A 17,597-nucleotide genomic window follows, 5' to 3' on the forward strand; every position below is an offset into this window, starting at 1 on the left:
TTCTGTTTGCTTTAGAGGAAATCAGCTTTATATGTTGAGACCATTGGAGAGTATTGGCGACAGTTATGCCACCCGTTAAGGTGGTATTCCCGTTTTGTGGGAGTATTCTTCCTAGAGATATTCAAGGCCTTACATTTGGGTATGCTGAGACACATTTCCCAGGTATCACTCCAGATTGAGAGCTGCGTTAGGTCTTGTTGAAATGAAAATTTATCCGATGGTTTTTCAATTATCTTAAACAGCTTAGAATCGTCTGCAAATATGGCAACTTTAGAGTCATGTTTAATACATTGAGGAATGTCGTATAGACAAGGAAAAGCAGAGGGCCCAATATTGAGCCTTGCGGAACAACGGACAAGACTTGTAACGAGTCGGAATAGGTGCCTTGTAGTGCTACTCGTTGATATCTATCAGAAAGATAGCTCTGAAACCAGTTTATTTGCTGCCCAGATATTCCACTTTCATTTTCTTTCATTCACAAAATAAGATTAACGGCACCCTCTTGCCCTTGAATAGGTAATAGCTAGATACCCTAAATTTATTTAAGTAAAATGAACTGCAGTATCAAAAAAAAGTGCAGTTAAAAAGTGAGAAGCAAATTGGTACTGTCACAAAAGTTTGTAGGGAAGAAAGATAAAAATTAAAACTAGATTACGTAGTAAAGTCATTCTTTTTTGGAGAAGTAAGCTTGTGGTCAGTACAAGTCGAATAAATTGTGCAATTTTCCTAGTAGGGGGTAAGTGAGTTTGAAGAGATATTTTTCTTGCTCTCAATATGTGGTTGAAGTGTTGCAGTTATATTTGAAAGTGAGCGCATAGTGAGACAAACTATAATACTTATTGATTATTGGCACTATAAACATTATATGCTGCGTTAAACAATATTAAAGGGAGATTTTACATCTCAAAGTGTAAGAGGGTAGTGACCTATCTACAAGTGAAATTGCTGTTTTTGATTTTTTAGAAGACATGTAAAAGCAGAGGCAAAAATAGTAACTTTATTCTTCTGTTCCATTTGTTGCATCCGAAGGTGATAGGTAATATGTGATGATTTAAACAGCGATGGATTGGCAGAGATATTTTGGTTTAAATGCTGAAATGTTAAACAATCTGCATTATGGCTTTTAGAAATGCGGGCACTCTATCTAGGCCCCTATGAATAATGAGCCTTCCCTTTATCTTGATAGAGGCTAAAAGTTTTCTGTAGGATTTGGTTTACGTTTTATAATTTTATAATCATTTTATTTTTTATTTGCACAGTTACCTGTTAGTTCAGAAGACTTTGACATCAGAAAGTTTAAGAAGATGAAATTATTGCAGAGATGAAACTGAGGTGGGTGCATCTAACTCTTCCGCTTTTTCCAAGATTTAATTCACTTTCAAAACAATGCAGGTAAATAACATTAGTAGACAGCACTAATTAGAACATGATAAAATATTAAATGTTAACAGCTGGTTGAATAAAAACTGGTAGTACAGTGTGGAGTACTGTTCAAATCTCATCAAGTTATTATTATCACCTTGATGTGACCTGAAATCTTATTAAAGATACAGAAAGCGCACCAAGGTAGAGATAATAGTATACAAAGAGCACAGAAATCTCTTTGTTGGCCAGGAATGCAAGTAGCAATTAGGTAAACATGCTCGTTTTGTAGTGGAAAAAAACCCATACACTCACATGCCATACTATCTCAGCCATTGGTAAACACTGTCTATGTTTCAACAAAATGGCAATAGTTATCTTGTACTTGTGGACCACTATAGTGACCACATGGAACTTAAGTCTCTAAGAAACACGGATCATGTGTACTATAGGTGGACTCGGTCGACATATCGGGCGACAGTCGACCGATATATCGGTCGACTATCGGTCGACTATCGGTCGACAATCGACCGACTATCGGTCGATAGTCGACCGATAGTTGACCGATTGTCGACCGATAGTCGACCGATGGTCAACCGATATATCGACCGACTGTCGGCCGATGCATCGGCCGATATGTAGCGATCAACTGCCGGTTAAGTATCGGTCAAGTATCGGTGAAGTATCGGTGAAGTATCGGTGAAGTATCGGTGAAGTATCGGTCAAGTATCGGTCAAGTATCGGTCAAGTATCGGTCAAGTATCGGTCAAGTATCGGTCAAGTATCGGTCAAGTATCGGTCAAGTATCGGTCAAGTATCGGTCAAGTATCGGTCAAGTATCGGTCAAGTATCGGTCAAGTATCGGTCAAGTATCGGTCAAGTATCGGTCAAGTATCGGTCAAGTATCGGTCAAGTATCGGTCAAGTATCGGTCAAGTATCGGTCAAGTATCGGTCAAGTATCGGTCAAGTATCGGTCAAGTATCGGTCAAGTATCGGTCAAGTATCGGTCAAGTATCGGTCAAGTATCGGTCAAGTATCGGTCAAGTATCGGTCAAGTATCGGTCAAGTATCGGTCAAGTATCGGTCAAGTATCGGTCAAGTATCGGTCAAGTATCGGTCAAGTATCGGTCAAGTATCGGTCAAGTATCGGTCAAGTATCGGTCAAGTATCGGTCAAGTATCAGTCAAGTATCGGTCGAGGATCGGTCAAGTATCGGTCAAGTATCGGTCAAGTATCGGTCAAGTGTCGGTCAAGTGTCGGTCAAGTTTTGGTCAAGTATAGGTTCACTTACCGACCATATCGCTCAGAAGAAAATAGGCTAAGGAAGAGTGCGAGGTTTTTTCGATATATGTTCCGATTTGTTAATGGCAAAATACATGGTAAAGTTGGTCGCTCTTGTGTAACTAATGTTGTACCTTAACGTATTTCCATTATTCCTAAAACTACCCGGCTTATGCTTTATCCCTGATGTAATGCTGCCCTTAATCCAACATATCTAAAATGATTATTATTCCTTAGCTCTTATAGCTCTAACAGGTCCTTAACGTTATTTTGCTTGTACAACGTTATCGATATTAACTGTCCAGTTTATGTCGGTAATGGGATCCACCTAAATTGTATCAGCTAAAATTGCAGTGTGTAACTACCCAGCTAAACGAAAAGTAAATGATCTTTTGAAACTGAACTAGGCGGTTAAACTCATAAGCAAAGCGATTTTATAAAGACTTCTTTTTGCAGTAGTATGTACATGTTGGTTTTGAATTAGAATTCACATGAGTACACCCTACGAGTACATTTAGAACTGAGAACTCAGATTCTTATAAGCGGGTAAGTACTGTAGTTTGACTTACTAAAACAAAATCAAGTCTGCAATGAATATCTAGTTGTCTTTGCCTCCAGATAATCCTCTTGCCATTTGGATTAAAAATTCTCCAAACATCGCATAGCTCCAAATTTTCCATCGCATTTTGCACTACCTTTAAAGCGTTCTGATGTGTTCTGGTGATGCCATTTTTTCAGAGAAAATTGAGAGAGTAAAAAACATCCTAAGCAGCTGGTCTGCTAGGAGACTTACTCTTCTAGGTAAAATCACGATAATAAAAGCTTTGGCAGTATCCCAAATTGTACATGTTTTAACCTCTTCCAACGCATCAAGGTGTACTTAAGGAAATCGATACCCTGCTATATGACTTTCTCTGGGAAAGCAAAGGGGACAAACTTAAAAGGACACAAATGATCAATGATTACGATAAAGGAGGCCTCAAGATGATAGATATTCAAAGCTTTAATAAATTGCTACACAAGAAGTGGGTAAATGGAAACTTTTCGTAGACTTCCACCTCCAGAAGTGTAGGGGGAAAGTAATGTTTTTAAAGTGCTACTACGATCAAACTATCCATATCCATTTTTTATAATTTCGTGTAAAATATGACTGTCTAAAATACCTTGCTAAATATCAATCCATTACAACCATCAGAAATCTTTTTTTTATTTGTATTTTTATTTCCGAGAAGTTGCAGTCGCCATTTCTTTATCTCGTTCCAATTATAGCCTGGTTGAGAATTAGGGAAAATGACGTCAAATGCTCAAAATACCTCGCGTAAAATAACTCGAGTGTGCTAGACTATTGCAATGTTTGAATTTATTACAGGTAAAAAAAAAACCCTTTTTTAAGAACCTAGATTTTAAGAAAAAAATAGATTAACTGAAAATGTTAGACAAAAATTGTACATTAAAACTCCTCTTTGAAACAGGTTCTTTTTTTTTGAGAAATTCAATCAAAGCAACAACACAGTTCCATGTATTAATGCTGAGTTTTGTTCTGTTTATCTTGGATAGCTTTGTAAACTTGGTAAATATATGCTTGGATTTTTAACGTATTATGCATACAATACCAAAAATAGGCCACGCCCTCCAATGACAAACAACTCATTTATTTTGAAAACTAGACTGCGAGCAGAGGGCGCGATCGACGAGCGGTGAGCGGCCAAGCAACGATCTCTTTTCGCTGTGACTGGCGCCCCTGCTGCTCGCAGATCACGGCCTCGCCCCTCATCGCTCGTCGATCACGTCCGCTTTTTCTTCGTTCGTTCCAGTGGGATTTCACTGCAAAAGAGACTGCTCGCAATCTATTTGAAAACAAGAACCTGTTAAAGAACCTGTTAAAGAACCTGAGTAGCCAAATTTTCCAGTTAAGCACCATCTTTTATAATAACCTTCTTAGCCTTGCTTGGAAAAAATTAGGTTCCTATTAGCGGGTTTTTTACCGTATATGCTTCTGAGTCTAAAATTGAAAAAAAATACCAAATTGCACCAATGTTGCACTAAGGTCACAGGAACTGTCCCGTTTCGGGGGAGGGGAGTACTCCCGTAAATTTTGAATAAGTGTGTGCCTCGAAGAGTCTTGAACCCTGTCCCACTTTAAGGATGAAACAAACGAAAATTGTCCAAACACGAAATATGACACCCTATTCAAGGAAAAACAATAACCAAACAACGGCTAACCACGCGCGGCAAAACACAAATCTCGATAAAATCGCTTTGTTGACAATTTTAGCGGAATTTGCTTTTTGTTTAGCTGGCCATTTACACACTGCAATTTTAGCCGATACAATTTACATATCCTATCTAAAGATCACAACGGAAACACAATGCTAACAGAGGCAAAACGATAACCGCCAAAACCATACCCTATCCCGCGGCACATACATAGACAAATGTACCCTATCCCGCGGCACATAAATAGACAAATTTCATTAAAACGTGTTGAATATATAGAAAAAATTAAGAAAGACTGTTTCCTAGCAGGTGCAGGACATGAGTGGGTATTATAAACTGAAATACGGTTGATGTAATGGTTCGTTTGTATTTTAGTTGATATGTTTTCTGTTGTAAAAAAGACCTGAATGAAATACAATGTATACGAGGCATCGAGGTGAATCTCTTTATGGGCACATTTCTTGATGACACATTAATTGTTTCAAGGTAAAATGTGCACAGTTTTTGGCATTTTGGCTCTAATCTGGCTACAGGTTTTGCCGAAGATTTTGGGAATAATTCGGATGGCGCTATTTTTCTGTTGAAGTCACTACGGTGAGATCGACTTGCTGGGATGGAAGAGAAGAGAATAAAACGTGCTATAGCCATTCGCGAGAAGGAGATAAGGTGCAAATAAGCTTACATGTGTTCAATTGATCCTCAAAGGATAGTGACTAAAACACCACACGAGCACTACGAGTAACATACAAGTACATACGAGTAATTACGAGTCATACGGGCGCACACAGATACATATGAGTAACATAAAAGTAACATATACGAATACATGGAGTAACACACAGATAACATACGGTCAAATGTGGGTAATACGCATGAAATCTGCAAAGTAAAATACTAGAAATTGGACCTTTAACGGAAATCGTCGATTTGTTTTTCACTGCTCGGTATGGAGAGAAATTAGCATTTGAGGTGTGTGTCTGCGTGTGTGATGGGGGTGGGGGGGCTGGGAAGAGACCTTCCTTAATGCTTCCTGTGAGCCTATTACTGGATAAAATAGCAATAACAAAACTAATAATAAATTAAAATACTATTCAATCCTGTAGGCTGAACAACAACGCTGATTTCCTACGGTTACCACCCTCCCGAGGTAATACCCGGGACAAGATCGGCCCTTGTGACCCTGGGGTGGAAAATGTTTGAAGTTTTCAGTTTTTCCCGTGGGTAGGGGGTTGGGCAACTTTAAATAACTACCCACACAAAGACTCCTGGGGCGAAACGAGATATGTATTATTTTACTATTTTTTATAATTATTTCATTATTTCTCATTTCTTTTATTTTCATTGTATTTCTTATTATTAATTTATGTTATTTCTATTTTATGCAGCAATAGGCTCACACGAAGCACACGCAAACACACCCTCAAATGCTAATTTCTCCCCACCATAGTTAGTAGAGTCTCCTCTACTAACTATGTCCCCACACTACCCCGTTTTGTACATATGATATCATTTGCACATTTATCGCGATTGACTACCTAAATTACCCCGACCTGCTCCCGTGCTGGTCTCGTAGCTCAGTCGGTAGATCTAATTCGGAGGTCGTGGCTTCAATCCCCACTTGGTCAAATTTTCTTTGCCCCGTGAGGACTCCCAAATTTCCTTTAAAATGGTAGTAACCCAGGGGGATTTATTGTATCGGCAGTATTGCCTTCTTCCAGCACCCAAACATTTATTTTAAAAAAATTACAATTTATATTACGGTGCTTCGCGGTTCACATCCTATATCTACATCATTTGAACCAATGAATACACCGGGCAGTAAAAACAAATCGAAGGTTTCCGAGAAAGGTCCAATTTCTCGTATTTTACTTTGTTTTTACAAATCAAAGGAAAGAAAGTCAATTAAGCTTTCGCTAAAATGCATGCGATCAAAAACCATTTCCCATTTGAGTTTTGAAATGTAATTTTTTTTTGATGACAAACTGCAGTTACCAATATACATCTTGTATTACGGAGGACAGTAAGGAAATTAACCAACGTTTTTTTAAAACACTTGCACACAGCCATTGTTTTGCTCCATTTTGTCGGACAAATATCTCGAAACAGTTGTATCCCTATGAAGTGGATTTACAAAGCTACGGAACCTAATACGATCTATATTTTCAACCGTCACCACCATTTAGTACACCAGCGTTGAAGACTACATCATCGGAAAATGAAATTTCCTTACTTGCGGTCCAATGGGAACAAACAGTGTTAGAATTGTTTTGACGTTTACTAAAAACACGAGCTTGATATAGAATGAAATAGAAATCAAAACTTTATGAGTGCGGCTGGAAGTATTGCGAGTTCACTCTACCGACGTCCCGTTTGCCGTCATGTCTCAAACTGGAGGTTTTTAACCCTTTAAATAGTCGAATTGTGTGCTCTTTATCGACTGACGGTGACACTTTTTTTTAAAGAATAATGACAGCGGCGGTGGAAAAACAAGTTAAAATGCCATTCATTGTCCAATGAAATAAGCTTCCAAAGCTCAGATAATAAAACCAAATATAACCTAAACTTTGAAAAGGGTGTAGTAAGTCTCCAACGCATAAACATCGTGCGTTGTAGATCTCATAATTTTGATCTACTGTAAGTGAACACAGATCCTTAATTCTCACACCACATCTATCTCCGGAAAAGTAACAGGCAAAGTCAATAGGTTGAATATACTTGAAAAACTAGAGAGGGTAAAGGACCGTGCACTTAGGTATGACATGTATTTATAGCAAAGACCCTTCATTAAGAAAGAATGCTCAATATGATTGGTTTACAAAACACATTAAAGGGTCGTCTCACCCAAGATATGTTAATTACGATAGACAGATGTTTTCAAAAGAAGACACCCACCACTACAGCTAATTCATTTTAAGTAAAGAACACGCATCGTCATTAAAGGGGCACAAATATGCTTTGATACCTAAAGTAAGATGTACAAAACATGGTCTAAGGTCTCTTCGTTACTTCACCGCTGTAAGGACTTGGAATTCGCTGCCGGAGACGATACGCGCTATGGTCGGCGCAAGAGAAATTTAAAACTGGATTCCAGACACGCAATTTACATCTAAATTATGAGGTAATCATATTACTTATTAGAGTTTTATATCTTTTATCGTTGAATAAACCCTCCCCCCCGGGGGCAATGAATTATCGGCCAAGTATCAGTGAAGTATCGGTGAAGTGTCGGTCAAGTATCGGTGAAGTGTCGGTCAAGTATCGGTGAAGTACCGGTGAAGTATCGGTCATGTATCGGTCAAGTATCGGTCATGTATCGGTCAAGTATCGGTCGTGAATCGGTCAAGTATCGGTCAAGTATCGGTCAAGTATCGGTCAAGTATCGGTCAAGTATCGGTCAAGTATCGGTCAAGTATCGGTCAAGTGTCGGTCAAGTATCGGTCAAGTATCGGTCATGTATCGGTCAAGTATCGGTCAAGTATCGGTCAAGTGTCGGTCAAGTATCGGTCAAGTATCGGTCAAGTATCGGTCAAGTATCGGTCATGTATCGGTCAAGTATCGGTCATGTATCGGTCAAGTATCGGTCATGTATCGGTCAAGTATCGGTCATGTATCGGTCGAGTATCGATGGTTTAAGACTATATCGGTCGACACATTTATCGGTCGACTATCGGTCGACTATCGGTCGACTATCGACCGATAGTCGGTCGACAGTCGACCGATAGTCGGTCGATTGTCGACCGATAGTCGACCGATAGTCGACCGATAGTCGACCGATATATCGGTCGACTGTCGCCCGATATGTCGACCGAGTCCACCTATAGTACACATGATCCAGAAACACATCAGCTAGGACAGCCATTACAGTCATATACAAGTCTTAAGAAATCTCATTTTGAGGACCAGTACCTGGCTTGACTTTTGACTCTTTTGGCATGGGGAAACCTCCCTAACAGAGATAGCAGTATTCACCAGCCCAGTGTCTAATGTCTCACAACCTTAAGAACGTCATTCCAACGGCTACTGGTCAACCCATTCCACAACCGGCATCTAAAGAGAGAAAAATGTTCACATCTCATATTCTCACCTCGCCATGTATTCAGTAAAAATTTGGAAATTTAACATAGAAAATGGATATTAATGAAAAAGACCCTGTTAATAATTTTCTAAACATTCTCAAGGTTTAACCAGCCAATGACTTGAGCCTTTCACGAGCCTGTGAAGCGGCAGAACATAAAGAGCAACTTGCCATTCTCATTGCAAGTGGAAAAGCAAAGGAAATGATTGGTGTGCCTCTCACCCAGGGCCAAGTCAAGAAGCTTTCTGAACAAGATGTTGAGATATACCTGGGGAGATATGAAGCTTCATGATCTTCTTACTTTGGACAGGTAAGCTTCTGGTCCATACATGTAAAATGAATAATCCACGTATCAAAGTAGGGACAAGTGAGTTGAAAGAGGTATTTTTCTTGCTCTGAGTGTGTGGGCGAAATGTTGCAATTATTTGTGGAAGTGAGCACACAATAAGACAAACTATAAATACTATATATATATATATTTTTTGAAACCTTTGCTTTTATTACAAAACTCAATTTCTACAAAACATTACTTACAATGCCAGACTCACGACGCTACTCTACTTACAGAACAATACTTACGATACTTACAAGGTAGGTTACTCATGCTAGCAATACAAATAAACAATATCAAGTGCTGGTTTTGATCATACGAGTAAAGAGTTTTTAATTCGTTGAAGAATTCTAGTATCTTCTTATAGAAGAACGGGATATCATTAAAGTAGTTTGTGCCGTAGTTGCACCTTAGTAGAAAGTTTAACCCTTCCTTACTTCTGAGATAATGTTTTGGAATAATCCACCAATTACTGTTGTTTAACTATGTTTTGTCCAATTTAACATGCTTAGAAAAATTCAACAGAGTTTAATTCATTCAAAATGATAATATTTACCAATATTAAGAAAGTAACATTCTGTTTTATATTTAGTTTACAGAACATGCAAATACTGAATCAAAATATGAAGTATATATGCCATGGGATGCATTGGAGACAAGCATTCTAGCTATGATAAGAAAACCTATCATGTTGCTACCTACTTGAAGTATCAAAGCACGGTACAGAAGGCTAAGTGTACAACAACCCAGAACTGCTGGCCTATACATCTTACACGTAACAAGGAATAGTACCAAGTCTTTGCTTGAAGATTTCAGTAGGAGCAGCTTATTGAAGAAATGAGAGGTTGAGCTGCTGACTTCATTTACTTCAAGGCCACCATGAGTGTACTATGGTACAAGGAGATGGAAGTCAAGTACCTCCAGTGTGTGTGATATATGGTTATGTAATGAATAACCACTTCTGAAAGCTGAACCTTGTCCAATAACTCATGACTATCATCCTTGGTATTTAACTCCAATTGCAAGGTAAAGATCATTTTGATAACTACAATCTTAGCCTGTCTAAAAAATTAGACAGGCTAAGATTTCTTATAGACTAAAAAAGATATCCCTTTTACTTTATCTCTCTTTTTAGTGAGCAATGAAAAAATTTAAACCTTAAAATGTCACAAGCTCAAAAATTGCAAAATCTGAATCTTTTCTATAAGTTTGTTGTTTGTTTTTTTCTATGTATCAAAAAAGTAACTAAAAATAGCTTGACTAAGCAAACTGAATCCTGTAAAAAAGAAAAAAGCTGGATTAATTCAAATCTTGTGATATTTTCAAGGGTCAAATTATATCATTGCTTCACTTTTTCTCTTGATCTTTAGGAAGGATGTCGATATTTGATTCATATGCATGTGTTTTCAGTAAACACAGGGTCAAGTAATAGTCTGAAAAAGTTGCACAATATAGCGCATCAAGGATAAATTTTTACTCTCAGTTCCTAAAGTTATTTTGGGACTAGTAGATAGAATAGATGTTAAATAATTTTTTTTCCACTTTACATAATAACCAAAGCACATTTCGAAGGGTCACATGATAATTTTGTCAAACATGAAAACATCAAAGCAGTATCAAAAGAAACTTGTTTGGCACGTTTCCGCTTTTAAGTAAATCAAGGAAAGGTTGGAAAAGGTGTCTAAGCTATGTTGTATATTAGGGGAGACAAAATGGGCACTTTTGTGAAAAAAAAAACAGCAAGAGTTTGAAAACATTTCTGTTTTTCTTTGTTTTGTAGTCATCTCCGCTCAAGTGCACAGTAACCTGTACAATCATCAGCTGTTGGATCAGGAAGAAGCAGGGGGTCGTCTCTATGATGTAAACCAATAGCTTCTACAGTTTGCTGCTACCCCATTTCCCCTTCGTCATTTTCCTCTGTGCCCAGTTCTCTTAGAGAGGATTAAACTGCTTGCTCAAAGGGCATATACTTCACGGCTGAATGCCATATTGACAAGATGATTGCAGAATGGTGTATTACAGTGTAGGGGACTTAGTTGATCTGCTTTCCCTACTTGGGGCCCTTTAATTACTTGAGACAGTTTACTTAGTTAAGGTACTTTACTTATTTGAAGTGTTTTCCCTACTTGAGGTGGTTTCCTTCCTTCACGTCTTTCACTAACTCAAGGTGCTGTACTTTCAGGTGCTTTATTTACTTAACATGCTTTTCTTCCCTTCTGCACCTTCCTCAATTGATCTCCTTTTTCTACTTGAGGTGCTTTACTTACTTGAGATGCTTTCCTTACTTCAGTTTCTTTGCTTAAGATGCTTTACTAGCTTGAGATGGTTTTTTCAAATGCTTTTCTTACCAGTACTTGAGACTCTTTTGTTACTTGATGTGCTTTACTCATTTCAGATTCTTAGCTTATTCCTTCTAGTGCTTTACTAAGTTAAGGTGCTGACTGCTTGCTCCTCGTACTTAAAGTGGTTGAGGTACTTTACTTCAGGTGCCTTACTTTCCATAGGCGCTTTCCTTACGTGTCCTGCTTCACTTTCTTGCAATCCTTTATTTCAGGTTCGTTAGTTACCTGTAGCCCTTTATCTTCTATAGGTGCTTACACACTTGAGGTGCTTTTGTTGCTTAATTTACTTGAGATGCTCTTCTTACTTAAGGTGCTCTACCCTCTTGAGATGGTTTACTTACTTGAGGCACTTTTCTTATTTCAGGTGCTTTCCTTACCTGAGGCGGTTTTCTTTGTTGACGTCTCTCACTAACTTTAGTTGCTTCACTTCATTCAGGTACTTTATGCACTTAATGTGCTTTTCTCCCTTGCCATGCCTTACTCAATTGATCTCCTTTTTCTACTCAAGATGCTTTATTAACTTGAGATGGTTTTTTGTTTCAGATGCTTTACATACCGGTACTTGAGATTCTTTTGTTACTTGATGCGCTTCACTGATTTGTGATTCTTTACTTCTTTCTGGTGTTTTACTGACTTTACGTGTTCTGCTTGCTTCACATGCTTAAAGTAGTTGAGATACTTTTCTTCAGATGCCTTACTTTCTTCAGGCGCTTTCCTTACCTGTTGAGCTTTACTTTCTTGCAATCGTTTACTTCAGGTTCGCTTATTACCTGTGGCCCTCTACCTACTTAAGGCGCTTACACGCTTGAGGTGCTTTTGTTGTTTCAGCTGCTTAACTTACTTGAGATGGTTTTTGTTTCTGATGCTTTACTAATTGAGATTTTTTTGTCACTTGATGTGCTTCACTCATTTGAGATTCTTTACTTCCTTGTGGTGCTTTACTGACTTTAGGTGCTCTGCTTGCTCCACATGCTCAAAGTACTTGAGGTACTTTATTTCAGGTGGCTTACTTACTCTTGAGATGCTTTACTTTACGTGCTTTACTTTCTGGAGGGGCTTTCCTCATTTGAGGTGTCTTACTTACTCAAGATCATTTACTTAAAATGCGGGATCATGTGTACTATAGGTGGACTCGGTCGACATATCGGGCGACAGTCGACCGATAGTCGACCGATTGTCGACCGATAAATGTGTCGACCGATATAGTCTTAAACCATCGATACTCGACCGATACATGACCGATACATGACCGGTACTTGACCGATACATGACCGATACTTGACCGATACATGACCGATACTTGACCGATACATGACCGATACTTGACCGTTACTTGACCGATACTTGACCGATACTTGACCGATACTTGACCGATACATGACCGATACTTGACCGATACTTGACCGATACATGACCGATACATGACCGACACTTGACCGATACTTGACCGACACTTGACCGATACTTGACCGACACTTGACCGATACTTGACCGACACTTGACCGATACTTGACCGACACTTGACCGATACTTGACCGATTCACGACCGATACTTGACCGATACATGACCGATACTTGAACGATACATGACCGATACTTGAACGATACATGACCGATACTTCACCGGTGAGGATTAAGTTCCTCCCTTCTATAACCCTTTTTTAATAATAATATGTTATATGTTATTATTTAAATAAAGTTGTTATATATATAGATACTTGACTGACACTTCACCGATACTTGACCGACACTTCACCGATACATGACCGACACTTCACCGATACTTCACTGATACTTGGCCGATAATTCATTGCCCCCCGGGGGGGAGGGTTTATTCCACGATAAAAGATATAAAACTCTAATAAGTAATGTGATTACCTCATAATTTAGATGTAAATTGCGTGTCTGGAATCCAGTTTTAAATTTCTCTTGTGCCGGCCATAGCGCGTATCGTCTCCGGCAGCGAATTCCAAGTCCTTACAGCGGCGAAGTAACGAAGAGACCTTAGACCATAATAACAATAGTAATAATAATAAAACTACTAATATAGCGCTTATCCAGTCCTGTTCTAAGCGCTTTACAAAAATATTAAAATATCACACGTTAAAATAATATTAAAAGTAAGTCTTAAGTTAACTGATGTCTAAGATATAGGCGTTTGACATGGATAATAAAAGAGATCATACATTAAAGTAATTTTTAAAAAGATGAGTCTTAAGTTTTCGTTTAAAAATATTTAAATTGTCACAAGAACGAATGTCATCAGGTAGTTTATTCCACAGTTCAGGAGCCGAAACAGCAAAAGCTCTATAGCCATAGGACTTGAGATTAAAGTTGACAGGAGTCAGACGCAATGTTGAAGACGAACGGAGCGTTCTTGAAGTTGAATAACGGCGTATTAGGTCTTGAATGTAGACAGGAGACTGCTGGTGAAGAGCTTTATGGGTGAGCAGAATTATTTTGAATTTAATTCGCTCAGAAATTGGAAGTCAGTGTAGGTCGAACAAAACAGGGGTGATGCGGTCGAATTTACGAGAGCTGGTAGCAAGTCGAGCCGCCGCATTCTGCACTGATTGGAGCTTTTGGATAGTGTATTTGGGGACACCGTATAAAAGAGAGTTACAGTGATCCAACTTGGAGGTTACAAAGGCGTGGACTAGAGTCTCAGTGGTCTTAATGGATAGTAATTTCCTTATACGGGAAATGTTCCGAAGATGATAGAAGGCAGATTTACAGACAGATTTGACATGAGGGAGCATTGACATAGTACTATCGAAAACGACGCCGATATTTCTGGAAGATGAAGACGGCTGTATTATATCAGAACCAAAACGAAGTGGAGGTATAGACTGTTGAGGGTTGTGCTTTGAGTAAAGGTAGAGAAGTTCAGTTTTGTCTTTGTTTAGCTTCAGCTTATTTAAGGCCATCCACTTATCTAGATCAGATAAGCAATTCTCGATTTTAGCAATGCTACTGGTTAATTCCAGATCATCGTTAACGGAAAAAGAAATGTACAACTGAGTATCATCGGCGTAGAAATGAAATTGCATGTCGTGAAAACGTAAAATGTCGGCAAGAGGAGCAGTGTAAAGTAGGTAGAGGATCGGCCCAAGAACGGAGCCTTGAGGTACTCCACACTTGAGCTCACGAGATTGCGATTTCCTTCCATCGATTAGGACGACTTGTGTGCGTTTAGTAAGGTAGGAGCGGAACCAGTCAAGTGCAGTGCCACGTATTGAGAATTTAGAATTCAATCTTTTGAGCAGTATTACATGGTCAACAGTGTCAAATGCAGCGGAGAGATCTAGTAACAGGAGCATGACACAGTGGCGATTATCGATAGCAAGCAAAATGTCATTTTGAACACGGAGAAGGGCGGTTTCGCAGCTGTGGAATGATTTGTAGGCAGATTGTAGCGGCTCTGTGAGTTGGTAGAAGTCAAGATAAGCTTGAAGACGCACTGCTACAACCTTCTTAATGACTTTCGAGATAACCTTAAGGTTCGAAATAGGCCTAAAATTACCAAGAACTTCGTGGTCCAGGTTCGGTTTCTTGAGAAGAGGGGTTACAACAGCGTTTTTAAGGGACGAAGGTAGAAAACTAGATACCAGTGACAGGTTTACAATACTACAAATAGATGGTAGGAGCAGGTCCAGATGTTCTTTAAGTAACGTGGCTGGTAAAGGATCCAGACAGCAGGATTTCTGCACAACAGAGCGGGCAATCTTCTATAGTTTAAGATTTGAAGTAGGTGAGAAGTTGCTAAGCTCACAATTAGTGGTGGAAATATCCAGTGAGGAAAAGTAATCCGGAATTTCAGAAGGAGTAGGTATACTTCTAATACGGGTTATTTTATCTTCGAAGAAGGTAACAAATGTATTAGCGAGATCTTCAGCTGCTGTGCTGGTTGGATAACTTTTCTCTGCTTTCCTGTGGAGGAGACGGTCGATTAATCGAAATAGGGCTTTGTTGTCGTTGCCAGCCTCTGAAATACGATTAGAGTAGTAATCCATTTTCGACTTAAAAATGGTGTTCTGAATAATAGTGCGCTGATTAGCATAAAGTCGATAGTCTGATTCAAGTTTGGAGCGTCGCCAGCGCCTTTCAAACTTGCGGCAGGTTGTTTTCTGTTTTCTGATTTCCTCGCTGTACCAGGGAGCATTAGGTCGCAGATTGATGATTCTCGTGCACAAAGGTGCATGTTTGTCTAAAATGGAAAGTAAAACCGATTCATACTGGTCACAGAGTTCCGTAATTTCCTGAGATGGTGAGTTATATAAGGCGGAGGAACGAATATCACGCCGTAGGTTGTCTGGATCAATGGTACGCAGTTTACGTGATGAGATGGTGAGCTTAGCTTTAGGTGGTCTCTTGATAGCCAAGGTGCAAAGAACAGCAAAGTGATCAGAGATAACCGGGTCATTGATGGATAAATTTAAGACAGTTTCTTCGCCAGATCTTGTGATAATGAGGTCAAGGGCGTTGTTGTTTTTGTGCGTCGGGGTGTGGACATTACAGACTTCCAGATTGAAACAGCTTAAAAGGTCGAGAAACTTATTGGCAGTGTTGTCAGATGAATCGTTGACATGAAAATTGAAATCACCGGCTAGAAGAAGACGGCCGGTAGAAGATACTAGCCTTTCCAGCAGTGAAGAAAAATCATCAAAAAAAGCAGCATGTGTAAGACCATTCTTGACAGAAATTGGAGGGCGGTAAATAACAATAATACGTATGATAGATGAGGACCAGTGAAGCAGTACTTCTTTAAATTCAAAAGATTTAAACGGATCCGATTTAATTTGCTCCATTTTCAGATTTTTCCTGTAGAGTAGGCCAACACCTCCACCATTTCCATTAGGTCTTGGTATGTGAACAAAAGCATATCCGGTGGGACTGATATCACGAACGGTGTAGTCAGAGCAGTCATCGGGTTTAAGCCAGGTTTCAGTTAAAGCAAGAATGTCGATGTTTTTGTCAACCACAAAGTCTTTAATTTGTAGCGTTTTATTGATGATGGATCTTGCATTTAGAAGGCAGAAGTTTAGCGAATTTGCAGATGAAGAATTCAACGGGTGTCGTTTAATCGTTACCAAGTTATTTAAATTAGGTCCAACAGATAATTTCACACTTGAAGGTTTACGAACATTCCATACAGAACTAATTTCTGTGATTTTGTGGAAACCATACGATTGCTTCATGGCCTTGCCTGCTCGAGTGCGACGTGTTCTGAGAATCCCTTGAATTTTCAGGAACTGGAAAAGGTCGGGTTGAAGTACCATGTTTTGTACATCTTACTTTAGGTATCAAAGCATATTTGTGCCCCTTTAATTACGATGCGTGTTCTTTACTTGAAATGAATTAGCTGTAGTGGTGGGTGTCTTCTTTTGAAAAAATCTGTCTATCGTAATTAACATATATTGGGTGAGACGACCCTTTAATGTGTTTTGTAAACCAATCAAATTGAGCATTCTTTCTTAATGAAGGGTCTTTGCTATAAATACATGTCATACCTAAGTGCACGGTCCTTTACCCTCTCTAGTTTTTCAAGTATATTCAACCTATTGACTGTGCCTGTCACTTTTCCGGAGATAGATGTGGTGTGAGAATTAAGGATCTGTGTTCACTTACAGTAGATCAAAATTATGAGATCTACAACGCACGATGTTTATTGCGTTGGAGACTTACTACATCCTTTTCAAAGGTTAGGTTATATTTGGTTTTATTATCTGTGCTTTGGAAGCTTATTTCATTGGACAATGAATGGCATTTTAACTTTTTTTCCGCCGCCGCTGTCATTATTCGTTAAAAAAAAGTGTCACCGTCTGTCGATAAAGAGCACACAATTCGACTATTTAAAGGGTTAAAAACCTCCAGTTTGAGACATGACGGCAAACGGGACGTCGGTAGAGTGAACTCGCAATACTTCCAGCCGCACTCATAAAGTTTTGATTTCTATTTCATTCTATATCAAGCGCATGTTTTTAGTAA

General features: G+C 39.0%; 1 long non-coding RNA gene across 1 annotated transcript; it reads left to right on the forward strand.

Annotated features, from left to right (window-relative positions):
• Nucleotides 1-1,042: 1,042 nt before the first annotated feature.
• LOC149044066 (uncharacterized) lies at nucleotides 1,043-10,156 on the forward strand. Its single transcript, XR_016187379.1, has 3 exons — nucleotides 1,043-1,332; nucleotides 9,040-9,246; nucleotides 9,860-10,156. It is a non-coding gene; the product is annotated as an uncharacterized LOC149044066 (long non-coding RNA).
• The last annotated feature ends 7,441 nt before the right edge of the window (nucleotides 10,157-17,597 follow it).

The sequence above is a fragment of the Pocillopora damicornis genome, chromosome 6 (assembly GCF_964200805.1).
Source record: "Pocillopora damicornis chromosome 6, jaPocDami1.2, whole genome shotgun sequence".
NCBI lineage: Eukaryota > Metazoa > Cnidaria > Anthozoa > Scleractinia > Pocilloporidae > Pocillopora > Pocillopora damicornis.